The 13717-nt window shown below is 43.2% G+C and overlaps 1 protein-coding gene across 2 annotated transcripts in view; it reads left to right on the top strand.

Annotated features, from left to right (window-relative positions):
* AP4S1 (adaptor related protein complex 4 subunit sigma 1) overlaps nucleotides 1-13717 on the top strand; it is a 75449-nt gene that overhangs the window by 20628 nt on the left and 41104 nt on the right. The gene's annotated exons all lie outside the window — the stretch shown is intronic.

Raw genomic sequence — 13717 nt, 5'->3', positions numbered from 1 at the left:
AAAGGAGGCTCTGGAGGGTTTCACATTTTCCTTATCTCATTTAGCCCTCACAATAACTCGGCAACAGAGTTAGCATTATTCCCAGTTGACAGGTGAGGAAACTGAATCATTGTAGAAGTCAAGTAAATTCCGAGGCAAAGAAACAATGTTTTTGTTGTGTACAAACATAATATAACAAACTCTGAGGGAGGTTATCCAAATTAGATAAAAATCTGCTACTGACCAGTATTATTTCCTCCCATTTATGGATGGAGAAATTCAGAAACAGCTAAATTATTAATATTTGGAAGCTGATGGAATGAATTAATATGGCATGGCAAAAAGAATCTCGCAGTTGCCATTTCCATATTTCCTGAGTTTAAGACATGCTGATTGGATGCTCTTACCACATCCATTTTGAAAAACAGCACATATTTTAAAGACTTATGGCATTTAGAAATGTCACAATAAATGAAACAGTAGCTTAATTATTTAGGGTAAACATTTATTTTACAGCTAGATAACTTTGTAAAATTATATAATTTAACTCAACATTTTAAAAACAAACTGTATATATGTATGTATGTGATATATGTATGTATGTGACACAAAAAGTAATATATCTCTTAAAATTTGGGAAGTTTAAAAAACTAAGTAACAATAGTTTAAAACTAAGTAACAATATAGAATAAATATTGCCCCTAATCCTACTATCTAGAGTTAAGCACAATGCACTTTACTATAACCCTTCCTTTTCTACTTACTATGTCATAGTAGTGCTGGACCTTCCAGAGATAGAGTTTCTACATAGTAGCTAACAAGTATTGCAAGGAGTAGGAGGAACACATTATATGTCTAGTAATTTTTTTTGTAAAGACAGAGTCTCACTCTGTTGCCCAAACTAGAGTATTATGGCATAATCATAGATTACTGCAGCCTCAATCTCCTAGGCTCAAGCCATCCTCCTGCCTCAGCCTCCCAAGTAGCTGGAACTACAGGCACATGCCACCATGCCAAGCTAATTTTTTTTTTTTTTTTTTTTTTAAATAGAGACAGGGTCTTGCTATGTTGCCTAGGCTGGTTTCAAACTCCCGGGCTCAAGCGATCTGCCCACCTCAGCTTCCCAAAGTGCTGGGATTACAGGCCTGAACCATGAACCTGGCTGGCCCTGCTAGTTTTTAAAAAATACGTTTTGTAGAAATGGGGTCTTGCTATGTTTCTCAGGCTGGTCTTGAACTCCTGGCCTCAAATATATATGTTTATTTTTAATGACCCAGGCACTATGCATTTAATTCCATGGTCCTGTTGCCTAATGCATTCCAAGGGTAATCCTTCACATTTCATAAGATGAACCTTGTGAAGAGTGTCAGGTTTGGGGGCAGACATGACAGTATATTCTTTATTTTGCAGGATATATTTTCTGTTATTTGTTGTTGTTGCTGCTGTTGTTGTTGAGATAGAGTCTTGCTCTGTCACCAGGCTGCAGTGCAGTGGTGCGATCTCGGCTCATTGCAACCCCCACCTCCCAGGTTCAAGCAAGTCTAGTGCCTCAGCACCCTGAGTAGCTGGGATTACAGGAGTCCGCCACTACACCCAGCTAATTTTTGTATTTTTAGTGGAGACGGGGTTTCACCATGTTGGCCAGGTTGGTCTCAAACTCCTGGCCTCAAGTGATCCGCCCGCTTCGGCCTCCCAAAGTGCTGGGATTATAGGCGTGAGCCACCACTCCTGGCCTGTTTTCTATAATTTTTTAAAACAACTTTAGGTATAATGTATATTCCATAAAAGTTTTTATGAACCATTGACCACATACCATTCGATATGGTTAGGCTTTGTGTCCCCACCCAAATCTCATCTTGAATGGTAATCCCCATAATCCCCACATGTCAAGGGAGAGACCAGGTTGAGGTAATTGAATCATGGGGGCCGTTTCCTCCATGCTATTCTTGTGATAGTGAGTGTGATAGTGAGTGACATCTGATGATTTTGTAAGGGGGTCCTTCCCCCTTCACTTGGCACTTAGCCGTCCTGCCACCTTGTGAAGAAGGTGCCTTGCTTCCCCGTCACCTTATGCCATGATAGTAAATTCATGAGGCCCCCCCAAGCCATGCTAAACTGTGAGCCAATTAAACCTCTTTCCATTATAAATTACCTAGTCTTGGGCAGTTCTTTATATCAGTGTCAAAGCGGACTAATACACCATTCAAAATATATAGTTCTGTGGTATAATATGAAATATATTTGGCCTTTGTCCCTGATTCCTGTGACAAAGCCCCTAAAACTCTTGAAGTTTCTTGAGTGATAGGAGTATCTTTTGTTACTCACACTGAGCCCCTTTCATAACCCCTGAGTTTATACTAATAAAGTGACCTAGAGTGAGTCTGTAGCTAGCCTCAGGGTGGGGCCAGTCAAGGAAAGACCAAGTGATGAGAGGATTAGAGAGCTGGAAATTTCAGTCCCACCCTCCAGCCTTCAGGAAAGGGAGAGGAGCTAGAATTTTTTTTTTTTTTTTTTTTTTTGAGATGGAGTTTCACTCTTGTTGCCCGGGCTGGAGTGCAATGGCATGATCTTGGCTTACCGCAACCTCCGCCTCCCGGGTTCAAGCAATTCTCCTGCCTCAGCCTCCTGAGTAGCTGGGATTACAGGTATGCGTCACCATGTCCGGCTAATTTTGTGTTTTTAGTAGAGATGGGGTTTCTCCATGTTGGTCAGGCTGATCTCGAATTCCTGACCTCAGGTGATCCGCCGGCCTCAGCCTCCCGAAGTGCTGGGATTGCAGGTGTGAGCCACCACACCGAGCCAGAAGATTTTTTTAAATCCCCAAAACAAAGCCCCAACCTTTCTTCTGCTGGTCCTGGTAGCCACTAATCTACTTTCTATCAGGATCATATAATAGGTAGTATTCTGCATCTGGCTTCTTTCACTAACTGTTTTTAAGATTCATTCATTTTGTTCCCCTTCATTGTTGAATAGTTTTCTACTGTATGGATATACCATGTTTTGTTCATCTATTCATTAACTGATAGAAATATTTTCATTTCTCTTGAGTATATACTTAGAAGTAGAATTGCTGGGTAATATGGTAAATTGTGTTTAACTTTTTTGGAAACTGCCAATTTGTTTTCTAAAGTGGCTGTAGCATTTACATTCCCACCAGCAATGTATGAACATTCCAGGGTCTCCACATCCTAGCATTTGTTACTGTCTACCTTTTTTATTATGACCATTCAAGTGGGTGTGAAATTGTATCTTACTGGGGTTTAAAACCATGTTTGTATTTTCCCATTGATTAAGGGTATTGAACATTTTTTCACATGCTTATTTGCCATTCATATATCCTCTTCAAATTTATTTCCTTATTCATTGTCTGTTTTTTAATTATGTTGCTTGTCTTCCTATTAAGAATTCTTTATATATTCTAAATCCAAGCCCTTCATCAGATACATGGTTTGCAAATCATTTTTTCTAGTCTGTGACATTTCATTTTCTTAATGGTGTCTTATGTGGGTTTTCTTGCAGGGAGGGGGGTGTTATTTGTTTGTTTGTTTCTTTTTATTTTTTGAGACACAATCTTGCTGTGTTACCAGGCTGGATTGCAGTGGTGCAATCTTGGCTCACTGCAACCTCCTCCCAGGCTCAAGCAAGTGTCATGCCTCAGCCTCCCGAGTAGTTGGGATTACAGACGTGACTGCTACACCCGGTTAATTTTAGTAGAGATGAGGGTTTTGCCCTGTTGGCCAGACTGTTCTTGAACTCCTAGCCTCAAGTGATTCCCTCGCCTCAGGCTCTCAAAGTGCTGCGATTACTGGTGTTAGCTACCACACCCAGCCTTAAATTTATTTTTTCTAAAAGTTTTTTTTTTTTTTTTTTTTTTTTTTTTTTTTTTTTTTTTGAGACGGAGTCTCGCTCTGTCGCCCAGGCTGGAGTGCAGTGGCCGGATCTCAGCTCACTGCAAGCTCCGCCTCCCGGGTTTATGCCATTCTCCTGCCTCAGCCTCCCGAGTAGCTGGGACCACAGGCGCCCGCCACCTCGCCCGGCTAGTTTTTTTTTTGTATTTTTTAGTAGAGACGGGGTTTCACCGTGTTAGCCAGGATGGTCTCGATCTCCTGACCTCGTGATCCGCCCATCTCGGCCTCCCAAAGTGCTGGGATTACAGGCTTGAGCCACCGCGCCCGGCCCTAAAAGTTTTATATAACTTTAGTGCTTACATTTAGGTCTGTGATCTGTTTTGAGTTATTTTTGTATATGGTGTGACATAAAAGTCGAAATATATTTCTTTTTTTTTTTTTTTTTTTGAGATGGAGTTTTGCTCTTGTTGCCCAAGCTGGACTGCAGTGGCATGATCTCAGCTCACTGCAACCTCCGCCTCCCAGGTTCAACCGATTCTCTTGCCTCAGCCTCCCAAGTAGCTGGGATTACAGGCACCCACCACCACACCTGGCTAATTTTTTGTATTTTGTATTTTTAGTAGAAACAGGGTTCTACCATGTTGGCCAGGCTGGTCTTGAACTTCTGACGTCAGGTGATCCACCCGCCTCGGCCTCCCAAAGTGCTGGAATTACAGGGATTACAGGCATGAGTCACCATACCTGGCCTATTTCTGCAATTTCTTGAGGTGAAATAAAAATTGTAGCCAGGAACGGGCACGGCGGCTCACACCTATAATCCTACACTTTGGGAGGTTGAAGCAGGCGGATCACGAAGTCAGAAGTTTGAGACCTGCCTGGACAAGGTGGCGAAACCTCATCTCTGCCAAAAATACAAAAATTAGCCAGGCATGGTGGCACATGCCCGTAATCCCAGCTACTTGGGAGGCTGAGGGAGGAGAATCACGTAACCTCGAGAAGCAGTGTTTACAGTGAGCCGAGATTGTGTCATTGCACTGTAGCCTGGGTGACAGTGAGACTCTGTCTCAAAAAAAAAAAAAAAAAAAAAAAAAAAAAAAATCTAGCCAGGTGCTAGTAAATGCTTGACAAAATAATGGTTCTTCCATGTCTGCTGAAAATATTTTCAACTTTGGGAGAGACACCTTGTGGCTTTGAGGGAGGAGGCAGCCACCCAACCAGCCAGATCCATGACCAAATGAAAAATTATTCATAATACTTACATATTTGTGTAGGACTATCCTATTAGTTCTGTCCCTCTAGAGAACCCTGACTAATGTCCAGGCACAGTGGCTCATGCCTGTAATACCAGCACTTTGGGAGGCAGGGCAGATCACCTGAGGTCAGGAGTTCAAGACCAGCCTGGCCAACGTGGTGAAACCCCATCTCTACAAAAAAAAAAAAAAAAAAATTCTACAAAAGTTAGCCAGGCATAATGGCGGGTGCCTGTAATCCCAGCTACTCAGGAGGCTGAGGTGGGAGAATTGCTTGAACCCGGGAGGCAGAGGTTGCAGTGACCAGAGATCAGACCATTATACTCCTGTCTGGGAGACTGAACGAGACTCTGTCTCAAAAAAAAAAATTAATTAGTTAATTAATTTTATAAAAAGAGAACCCTGACTAATACAGGCTGCTACAACAAAATACCTTAGACTAAGTAACTTATGAATGACAGAAATTTGAGCTGGACACTGTGGCTCATACCGGTAATCTAAGTACTTCTGGGTACAACCTACCAAGGCAGGAGGGTTGCTTAAATTTAGGAGTTTAAGAACAAACAGCCTGGGCAACAAAGTGAGACCCTGTCTCTACAAAAACAAACAAACAAACAAAAAAAACGGCACAATGGTGTTTCCCTGTAGTCCCGGCTACTCAAGAGGCTGTTCCCTTGTGGTCTTATACCAAGTAAGCTCTCAATCAGTGTTAACTGAATTTGATTTGGGATTCAGTGAAGTGAACCTTATGTTTTTATAGGTGTGAACCTTGATCAGTCTTTGCTACTCTGAGCATGGTCCCTGCACCAGCAGTATTGGCATCAACTGAGAGCTTGTTAGAAGTACAGAATGCCAGACCCTACCCCAGATCTACGGAACCAGACTCTATTATTTATTTATGTATTTATTTTAGAAACGGGGTCTCATTCTGTCTCCCAGGCTGGAGTACAATGGTGTGATCATAGCTCACTGCAGCCTCGAACTCCTGGAATCAGACTCTGTTTTAACAAGCTCCCTGTCTTATTCTGTTTGGGCTGTGTGGTGGTTAATACTGAGTGTCAACTTGATTGGATTGAAGGATGAAACGTATTGATCCTGTGTGTGTCTGTGAGGGTGTTGCCAAAGGAGATTAACTTTTGAGTCAGTGGGCTGGGAAAGGCAGACCCACCCTTAATCTGTTTGGGTACCATCTAATCAGCTGCCAGTGAATATAAAGCAGGCAGAAAAATGTGAAAAGGTGAGACTGCCTTAGCCTTCCAACCTACATCTTTCTCCCCTGCTGGATGCTTCCTGCCCTCAAACATCAGGCTCCAAGTTCTTCAGCTTTGGGACTCAGACTGGCTTCCTTGCTCCTCAGCTTGCAGGCAGCGTATTGTGAGACCTTGTGATCGTGTGAGTTAATACTACTTGGTAAACTCCCCTTTATATATACATCTCTCCTATTAGTCCTGTCCTTCTAGAGAAGCCTGACTAATACAGGATGCTACAACAAAATACCTTAGGCTAAATAACTTACAAATGACAGAAATTTGGGCTGGGCCCTGTGACTCATACCTGTAATCTAAGTACTTCTGGGGACTAATGCAGGAGGATCGCTTAAAACTAAGGGTTTTAAGAACAGGCCAGGTGCAGTGGCTCACGCCTGTAATCTCAGCACTTTAGGAGGCCGAGGCGGGTGGATCACGAGGTCAAGAGATCGAGACTATCCTGGCCAACGTGGTGAAACCCTGTCTCTACTAAAAATACAAAAAATAAAGATACAAAAGTTAGCCAGGCGTGGTGGCGGGCGCCTGTAGTCCCAGTTACTCGGGAGGCTGAGGCAGGAGAATCACTTGAACCCTGGAGGAGGAGGTTGCAATGAGCCGAGTTTGCACCGCTGCACTCTGCAGCCTGGCGACAGAGCGAGACTCTGTCTAAAAAAAAAAAAAAAAAGAACAAACAGCCTGGGCAACAAAGTGAGATCCTGTCTCTACAAAAAAATTAAAACAATTAACTGGGCACAATGGTGTCTGCCTGTAGTCCCAGCTACTCAAGAGGCTGAGGTGGGAGGATGGCTTGAGCCCAGAAGTTTGAAGCTACAGTGAGTTATGATCATGCCACTGCACTCCAGCCTGGGCAACAGAGCAAGACCCTGTCTCTAAAGAAAAAGGAGCAGAGATTTGTCACAGTCTAGAGGCTGGGAAGTCCAAGATCAAGATCTCATCAGTGTCTGGTGAGGGCCAGCTTCCTCATAGACTATGCCTTCTCACTGCACCCCAACTAGCTCTGGGGTCTCCTTTATAAGGCACTCATCCTATTCATGAGGGCAGAGTGCTTATGATCTAATCACCTCCCAGAGACCCATCTTCCCATACTAGCACATGGAGTGTAAGGTTTCAACGTAATATGCGGAAGACACAAGCATTCAGACCGTAGCACTCCCCCAAATCATTTGTCTATTCATTTGATAAGGACAGGCCAGGTACGGTGGCTCATGCCTGTAATCCCAGCACTTTGGGAGGCCAAGGCAGGTGAATCACTTGAGGTCAGGAGTTCAAGACCAGCCTGACCAACAGGGTGAAAGCCCACCTCTACTAAAAATACAAAATTAGCCGGGTGTAGTGGCACATGCCTGTAATCCCAGCTACTTGGGATGCTGAGGCAGGAGAATCACTTGAACCTGGGAGGCCAAGGTTGCAGTGAGCCGAGATTGAGCCATTGCACTCTAGCCTGGGCAACAAGAGCGAAACTCCATCTCAAAAAAAAAAAAAAAAAAAAAAAAAAGGCCAGGTACGGTGGCTCACACACTTTGGGAGGCCGAGGCAGGTGGATCATCTGAGGTCAGGAGTTCAAGACCAGCCTGACCAACATGGAGAAACCCCGTCTCTACTAAAAATACAAAATTTAGCTGGGTGTGGTGATGGGCGCCTGTAATCCCAGCTACTCGGGAGGCTGAGACAGGAGAAGCGCTTGAACCCAAGAGGTGGAGGTTGCAGTGAGCCGAGATCATGCCATTGCCCTCTAGCCTGGGCAACAAGAGCAAAACTCCATCTCAAGACAAACAAACAAAAAAGATGTTATCTGAGCCAGGCGTGGTGGCTCATGCCTGTAGTCCCAGCACTTTGAGAGGCCAAAGCAGGTGGTTCCCTTAAAGTCAGGAGTTCGAGACCAGCCTGGCCAACATGGTGAAACCCCATCTCTACTAAAAATACAAAAATCAGCCAGGTGTGGTGATGTATGCCTGTGATCCCAGCTACTCCGGAGGCTGAGGCAAGAGAATTGCCTGAACCTGGGAGGGGGAAGTTACAGTGTGCTGAGATCACACCACTGCACTCCAGCCTTGGTGATACAGCAAGACTCTGTCTCATAAATAAATAAATAAATTGAATATGCAAACTCTGTAAAAGAATGGGAAAATGTACATAAATAATGTTAAGTCACAAAATCAAAATGCCAAATTCTACAGTCACATGGATTACAACTATATAAAGTGAACATCTAAATAGATAAACATTCAAAATAGAACAGATAGGCCAGGTGCAGTGGCTCACGCCTGTAATCCCAGTACTCTGGCATACCAAGGTGGGTGGATCACCTGAGGTCAGGAATTCAAGACCAGCCTGGCCAACATGGTGAAACCCTGTCTCTACTAAAAATACAAAAAAAACACAAGCTGGGTATGGTGGCGCACACCTATGATCCCAGCTACTCGGGAGGCTGAGGCAGAAGAATTGCTTGAACCTGGGACGTGGAGGTTGCAGTAAGCCGAGATTGTGCTACTGCACTCCAGCCTGGGCGACAAAGTAAGACTCCATCTCAAAAAACAAACAAACAAACAAAAGAAAAAACAAAAACAGAGGGATCTTGAAAACATTTTGCTAAGTGAAAGAAGCCAGTCACAAAGGACACCATGTTGTATAATTCCATTTATATGAAGTATCCCAAATAGGCAAATATAAAAAGACAGAAAGTAAATTCAGGGTTGCCAGGGGATAGGAATTTAGGGGATGATGTACAAGAAGTATAAGGTTGTAATAATACTTGCACAAGTAAGTGAGTATACTAAAAGCCATTGAATTGTACACTTTAAGTGAGTGAATTGTATGGCATGTTAATTATATTTCAATAAAGCTGTTAAAAAGAGATACAGACAAGCAGATCGGACAACCTGTAAGAGTTCCTAGTGGCCAAAGATGGAATAAATTGAACAGTATAGCGTTGGATATAGCCCAAAGTATAAAATAAACATACATGAGTACATACTGCAGTCCCTACTTACCCACAGTTTTGCTTTCCACTGTTTCAGTTACCCACAGTCAACAGTGGTCTGAAAATATTAAATAGAAAATTCCAGAAATAAAAAATTCTTTTTTTTTTTTTTTGAGGCGGAGTTTTGCTCTTGTTGCCCAGGCTAGAGTGCAATGGTGTGATCTCAGCTCACCACAACCTCCACCTGCCAGGTTTAAGCGATTCTCCTGCCTCAGACTCCCGAACTGCTGGGATTACAGGCATGCACCACCACGCCGGCTAATTTTTGTATTTTTAGTAGAGACAGTGTTTCCTCCACGTTGGTCAGGCTGGTCTCGAACTCTCAACCTGAGGTGATCCGCCCGCCTCGGCCTCCCAAAGAGCTGGGATTACAGGCGTGAGCCACAGTGCTTGCAACAATTCTTAAGTTTTAAATTGCACACTGTTCTGAGTAGCATGATGAAGTTTTGTGCCATCCTGCTCTGCTGTGTCTGGGATGTGAATATCCCCTTTGTCCAGCATATCTACATTGTATTTTTTCTTTTTTTTTTTTTTTTTTTTTTTGAGGCAGGGTATTACTCTGTCACCTAGGCTGGAGTGCAGTGGTGCAAACATGGCTCACTACAGCCTTGACTCCCTGGGCTCAAGGGATCTTCCTGCCTCAGCCTCCTGTGTAGCTGAGACCACACCTAGCTAACTTTTTTATTTTCTTGTGGAGATGGGGTCTTGCTTTGTTGCGTAGGCCGGTTTTGAACTCCTGGGCTCAAGCGATCCTCCCACTTCAGCCTCTTAAAGTGCTGGAATACAGGCATGAGCCACCAAGCCCGGCCAATCATGAGAAAATACATTAGACAAACCCAAATTGAGGGATATTCTGACCAGTATTCCCCAAAACTGTCACAGTCATGAAAAACAAGAAAAGACTAAAAAACCATCACGGTCCAGAGAAGATTAAGGAAATAAGATGACTAAATGCAACATGGTATCATGGAGGGGAGCCCGGAATAGAAATCGAACAAACGGAAAAACTGGTGAAATGTGAACAAAATCTGAGTTTAGTTATAATAATTCTATCCATGTTAATTTGTTAGATTTTATACATGTACCATGGTAATGTGAGAGGATAATATTAGGGGAGATGGGCAAGGGTATACGAAAATTCTCTGTACTATCTTCATAACCTTTGTAAATCTAAAATTATTCCAAATACTCAAACCTGTAATCCCAGATACTTGGGAGGCTGAGGTGGGAGAACTGCTTGAGGACAGGAGTTTGAGACCAGACTCACAGCAAGACCCTGTCTCTAAACAATAAAATAAATAAAATAATTCCATGTACAAAGTTAGTGTTTTTTAAAGCAGAGATCAGAGAGACATAAGTATTCATATTAAAGTGAAGATGGGGTAACACTGAAGACTACTCCAAGTAAAAAAAATAAACAAATATGCTGGGCACGGTGGCTCATGCCTATAATCCCAGCATTTTGGGAGACCGAGGCAGGCCGATCACCTGAGGTCAGGAGTTCGTTTGAGACCAGCCTGGCTAACATGGTAAAACCTTGTCTCTACTAAAAGTACAAAAATTAGCCGGGTGTGGGGGCCCACGCAGAGGTTACAGTGAGCCGAGATTATGCCACTACACTCCAGCCTGGGTGACAGAGAAAGACCCTGTTTCAAAATAAATAAACAAAAATTTTTAAAAATAAAGTGAAGAGGGCTTGTGTGTGTGTCTGAGTATATAAGTCTACATGTACCTTTATGGTGATACTGTTTAAATATTTAAATTTTTACCAGTATAATGCAGATGTTTAGGTTTGAGGGTAATTTACGTGTGTGTGGTGTGTGTGTGTGTGTGTGTGTATATATATATATGTTGGCCAGGCTGGTTTCAAAGTCCCAAGCTCAAGTGATTTACCCACCTCAGCCTCCCAAAGTGCTGGGATTACAGGCATGAGCCACGATGCACCATCCATATTCATTTTAATAATTAAAAGACATGGCTGGGTGAGGTGACTCACTCCTATAATGCCAGCACTTGGGGAGGCCGAGGCAGGAGTTCAAGACCAGCCTGGGCAAGATGGCAAAACCTCATCTCTACAAAAAGTACAAAAATTAGCTGGGTGTGATGACGTGTACCTGGAGTCACAACCACCAGGGAGGCTAAAGTGAGAGTATCACCTGAGCCACGGGACATTGAGGCTGCAGTGAGCCATGATTGTGCCACTGCACTCCAGCTTTGGTGATAGAGTAAGACCGTCTCAGGGGAAAAAAAAAAAAAAAGACATGAAGTTGGTGTTAACAATTCTCAGTTTGTAGTATCTGCGCTTGCTTCATGTTTCACTATTTTTAATGTTGTAAACATTTTTATGCATATAGATTTTAATTATACCTTAGGATAAATTCCTAAGACTGGGATGCTTGAGTTAAAAGGTGAAATCACTGGCCGGGCACCAGTGTCTCACGCTTGTAATCTCAGCACTTTGGAAGGCTGAGGCGGGCAGATCACCTGAGGTCAGGAATTCGAGACCAGCCTGGTCAACATGGTGAAACCCCTTTTCTACTAAAAATACAAAAAAATTAGGCAGGCATGGTGGTGGGTGCCTGTAATCCCAGCTATTTGGGAGGCTGAGGTAGGAGAATCACTTGAACCTGGGAGACGGAGGTTACACTGAGCTACAATAATGCCACCTGCACTCCAGCCTGGGAGACAAGAGCGAGACTCCCTCTCAAAAAAAAAAAAAAAAAGGGCCGGGCGCGGTGGCTCACGCCTGTAATCCCAGCACTTTGGGAGGCCCAGGCGGGTAGATCACGAGATCAGGAGGTCGAGACCATCCTGGCTAACACGGTGAAACCCTGTCTCTACTAAAAATACAAAAAATTAGCTGGACGTGATGGAGGGCGCCTGTAGTCCCAGCAACTCCGGAGGCTGAGGCAGGAGAATGGCGTGAACCCAGGAGGCGGAGCTTGCAGTGAGCCGAGATCGCGCCACTGCATTCCAGCCTGGGTGACAGAGCGAGACTCCATTTCAAAATAAATAAATAAATAAATAAAAATTTAAAAGATAGAATCATTTTCATGATTTGTTTTTGCATTCTACTTGCTTACGTGGCAGAAAATGTATAGCAATTTAAAAGACCAATAAAAATGTATAAATATACATATCTATTTCCCTGTAGACTTATCAGTACTTTTTCCCTAATTTAATACAAGAAACGAGGAAAGGAAAGAAAGTGTGCTAAATTTTTTCTTTTTTTTTTGAGATGGAGTTTCGCTTTTGTTGCCCAGGCTGGGGTGCAATGGCATGGTCTCAGCTCACTGCAACCTCTGCCTCCTGGGTTCAAGCGATTCTCCTGCCTTAGCCTCCCGAGTAGCTGGGATTACAGGCACCTGCCACCATGCTCGGCTAATTTTTCTGCTTTTATTAGAGAACAGGTTTTCACTATGTTGACCAAGCTGATCTCGAACACCAAACCCCAGGTAATCCACCCGCTTCGGCCTCCCAAAGTGTTGGGATTATAGGCATGAGCCACCGCCTCCAGACTTATGCTAAATGTTTTTACAACAATTATGTCATTTGCCTCATTTAACTTTCTCCATCAGTCAGTCAAGTAGATATACTCCCAGTTGACAGTGCAAGGGCTGGGTGCCATAGGCCCCTGGGATGATGGCCAGAGGGCAGATACCAAAGGTCAAGTCCTGGAATATTGCCCAAAGCAGAGCTGGAAGAAGAAATCCAAAGCAAGTCACGAAGAACAGAGGCCAGAGAAGGAATGGGGGCCAAGTCAAATGAAGGGAAGGCACAGCCTGAGCTAGGTTGGGAAATGGGAGGTCCTTTGGATGAATTCTAAATTCTAAAACACATCTTTTTAGTGACTTTCTTTCTTTCTCTCTTTCTTTCTCTCTTTCTTTCTTTCTTTCTTTTCTTTCTTTCTTTTTTTTTTTTGTGGAGACGGTCTCATTATGTTGCCCAGGCTGGTCTTAAACTTCTGGCCTCAAGTGATCATCCTGCTTCAACCTCTCAAGTGCTGGTATTGAAGGCATGAGCTACCATGTCTGGCCTTTAGTAACCTTTTATGGGATCCAGCCAGGGCTTTGTGGGTGGAATGGGTTCATTTAAAGATACCGGAAGAGAATAGTTACTAAGACATTTTAGAGTTCATCAATTTATCACATTTATGTTAAAAAAAAAAAAAGTTGCTACATCTGCATACATATTTACATGATATACAGAGGAGATCTAAAAGGATAGGCACTAAACTTAAAAACATTGGCTATATCTTTGGGGAAATGAATAGGATTCGGGGCAGGAATAGGGTATGAGGGTATTTTATATGTCTGCTTTGTTGGAATACTTATGTGACTTTTTTAAAGGAAAAGTTATTGCTAGAAAAAGCTTTCATTCATTCTTTCATCT

Source organism: Macaca thibetana, chromosome 7 (genome assembly GCF_024542745.1).
Source record: "Macaca thibetana thibetana isolate TM-01 chromosome 7, ASM2454274v1, whole genome shotgun sequence".
NCBI lineage: Eukaryota > Metazoa > Chordata > Mammalia > Primates > Cercopithecidae > Macaca > Macaca thibetana.
The sequence above is the reverse complement of the archived record's forward strand: the minus strand, read 5'-3'. Positions and strand labels throughout refer to the sequence as shown.